Source organism: Penaeus monodon, unplaced genomic scaffold, assembly GCF_015228065.2.
Source record: "Penaeus monodon isolate SGIC_2016 unplaced genomic scaffold, NSTDA_Pmon_1 PmonScaffold_10895, whole genome shotgun sequence".
In the NCBI taxonomy this organism is placed as follows: domain Eukaryota; kingdom Metazoa; phylum Arthropoda; class Malacostraca; order Decapoda; family Penaeidae; genus Penaeus; species Penaeus monodon.
The window spans coordinates 2,501-6,331 of NW_023639598.1; the positions used below are offsets into that span (position 1 = coordinate 2,501).

The following is a 3,831-nucleotide window of genomic DNA, read 5'->3' on the forward strand; positions in this document are numbered from 1 at the left end:
AACTGCTCTCAGTTCCGCAGCAGCAGAGGCGGGCAAGTTCTCGGGGGTCTTGAAGGGGCAAGTGGAGGGAGCCGGCTTAGGTGGCTTTGCTGGTGGTGTTTCTGGAGGACAAGGGGAAATGGCTTGGATCTGTTTAAAAGGAGGTGAATTAGTTGGGGTTAATGGAGCTGGTATTGGTTGGGTTTCAACGGAGGCGCTAGTGGGGGTTTATTCAGGCCAAGGAAGCACACCTCAGGCCTGTATAAAGCACCATAATAATTTTTTTCTCGCTTGTTCCACGTATAGTAGCGATGCCCAATATTATATATTATGTCTAAAATATATCGATTTATCAAAAAATTATGTTTCTATATTCCTGATGTTATTGTAATGAAAAATATTTCATACTACTTATTCATAATATATACTTTCCAGTTTTGAAGTCTCCAATACTGCAAAATAAGTTATATGTTACACTATTTTATGTATTATGTATATATTATTAATATATTATATATATATATATATATATATATATATATATATATACACACGAGATATATATCTATATTTAGGTATGTTGTATTTGTGTATGAATGTACGTGTTCACGTGTGTCTGTGTAAAAATATGTATATATGTACCCTATATACACAATAATACATAATTTTTCCTATCTTTATATAGGGAGAATTCAGAGAGAGACACAAGAAGACTATATTCACGGTCAATTACAAGGGATATACCAAACTAATATACTAGAGAGAAAGAGAAGATAGATACCGAAAGAGAGAGCTACTGATATTGAATGAAATCTAAGAATAAGCCATAATACTCATAATTCTAATACTTGTGATAAATAATAAGATTGTAATATAGAAATATACATACATGCATATGTTTATGTGTGTGTGTATGTTTGCCTCTCTCTTGCTCTCTCTCTCTCTCTCTCTTCTCTCTCTCTCTCTTCTCATTTAATTATATATATATATATATATTATATATATATATATATATATTATATATATATATAATTATATATATATATGTACATATAATATATATAATATATATATTATATATATTATATATTATAAAACAAAAAATGCACATGTAGATATGAGGTAAATATATAGATATTTATATCTAGCTAGTATATAGATACAGGAATAGATATGGATACGTCTTTGTTTTATATCGTTTCTATTTTATAGGTTTTGCATGAGAAGAGAACAAAATAAATTGATGATAAAGGATGTTTTGGATTTACTAAAATGGATGAAATAAAAGATATCTTTATGTTTTCATTATTTTCATTTATTCATTCCAGCAGCTTGAAATCTCTGTATATATTCTTCTTGAATATTTTACCAAATCTTCATTCTGAATCTTCCCTCGCATTCTTACTCCTAGTGACGTTTATGGTTATGAAGAAAATTATTTCTTATTTAAGTACTGTTGTATCAATTCAATATTAATCTGTGTCGGTGTGCATACACAAGACCGTGTTTCTTCCACCGATAAATAGCTGACATGGTTATTCCCTTTTGAACAACTGTACAAGATAGGATATGGGGCTATAAAGCGCAGATCCCCAGCCCCCTAAGGCTCTATCACTCTTTCACTCTACTATATGGGAGAAAACACACACGTCGAATAATCACAACGATTTCTTTGCCGTTTTACAAATTCTAGAAAAAAGTAAACAATAGAAAAAGAAAAATCGCTGTCAGATCTCCAATATGTAGCAGCTACAAACTATGGGGAGTGATTGTCATATTTTTAATTATTAGTTCTTTCTAACATTTTACTGAAAACCAAGAAAAAATCATATATGTACTCACTCATCACGGATGCCTAGACTATATCCTACTACCTGGGATGTCAAATAATCAGGTTATATTCTGTTCCTGTAATTATCTAAGTAATTAGTGTATATACATTTGTGTGTCTTGCATGTACATGACACTTGCATGTGTGTGTGTGTACACATGCATACACACACACATGTAATTGTATATAGAATATTCTTATATATACACATACACATACATATGTGTGTATGTATATGCATAAAAATTCACAAACATATGAATGTAGTATTAACCTATGGAAATGGGCTGAACGGGGGGAGCATGCGAGTGCTTATATGGAGAAATGTGTCTGAATCTTCAAATTAATCGGTTTTAGTTAATGACCTTTATCGAACAGAAACTTAAAGATTTTTTTTAGATAAAATATGTAGTTTTTGTTCTTCTTTGGATTCATCATTTATACAATAGCATGCAGAATACTTCTATCATGACTGTCTGTTGCAGACAGGTTACACTCAAGGTCGCACGAGAAAGGGCGATGATATATAAGGCGCTAAACATCTAATACACTCAGCCATTCACTATGAAGTTCATTGTAAGTTCGGCGACTTGAATTACTGTGTCTTAATTTAAATATCATGATTGAATGTCTTAGGCAAAGCAAATGGAATATATTTGACTAGTACTACTACTACCTTTCCACAGGGTTTGTTGTTAACAGTCGCCGCCGCTGCTTTTGCAGCACCACAAGGATACGATTTGGGTGCACCATCAGGTGGAGTTCTCTCCGCTGGTGCAGGTCTTTTGGCAGGAGGAACAGATGCAGGCGGTGCTGACGTCGGGAGCGGGGAGGGTACTATTACCGGGTGCAGAGATGGAGAGGTCCTGCATGTAGACGGTACTTGTGCTACTCCAAAAATCACAAGAAAAGTATACCTGTTTAACGTTCCTGAACAGGAGCAGGCTGTCGGTCCACCACCCAGTCTTCCTCCTCCGGCAGTAGAGCACAACATCCTCTTCGTACGCCTTCCTGAGGAGGACCAGCACCCGAGCCAATCGTTCTTCCTCCACCAAGACAGAACAACATTGTCTATGTCCTCAACAAACAGATCAACAAGTTCAGCGAGTGATCGAAGTGCCAACTCAGCCACAGGCTGATCCTGAGATTTACTTCGTCAACTACCAAGATGGAGAAAACCCAACTCTTCCCATTGGAGTAGACCTGGAAACTGCTCTCAGTTCCGCAGCAGCAGCAGGCGGTCAAGTTCTCGGGGGTCTTGAAGGCGCTGAAACTGCTGTAGGTGGAGAAGCCGGCTTTGTTGGCGCTGGTGGAGCTGCTGGTGGTGTTATTGGAGGACAAGGAGGAAGTACTTTTGGAATTGTAAATGGAGGTGGATTAGGGGGTGTTAATGGAGTTGGTATTGGCTTGGGTATCAACGGAGGCGCCAGTGGACTTCACTCAAGCCAAGGAAGCAGACCTTCAGGCCTGTACAACACGCCATAATTTATTACTAATTTACGAAAGGTATACATGAAATAAAGACATACAATATTCTTTACAATGTTATTTGCATTACGTTCAAAATAAATCGAAATAAAAAAGTGTTGCGTTACTTTTATTCCTAATATTCATAGATTATATATACAATGAATACACCACAGATATCTGTCTATCTATTTATATCTGTGTGTTTGTATTTATATATACATATATATTGATATATATGAATCTCTCTCTCTCTCTCTCTCTCTCTCTCTCTCTCTCTCTCTCTCTCTCTCTCTCTCCCTCCCCCTCCTCTCTCTCTCTCTCTCTCTCTCTCTCTCTCTCTCTCTCTCTCTCTCTCTCTCTCTCTCTCTCTCTCTCTCTCTCTCTCCTCTCTCTCTCTCTCTCTCTCTCTCTCTATATATCTATATATATATATATATATATATATATATATATATATATATATATATATATATATATATATATATAATATATATATATGTATATATTATATATATATATCTATATATATAATATATATTATATATATATAT

The 3,831-nt window shown here is 35.2% G+C and overlaps 1 pseudogene; it reads left to right on the forward strand.

The window, feature by feature from the left end:
* Window positions 1-2,374: 2,374 nt before the first annotated feature.
* LOC119568809 lies at window positions 2,375-3,395 on the forward strand (annotated as a pseudogene).
* Window positions 3,396-3,831: the final 436 nt, after the last annotated feature.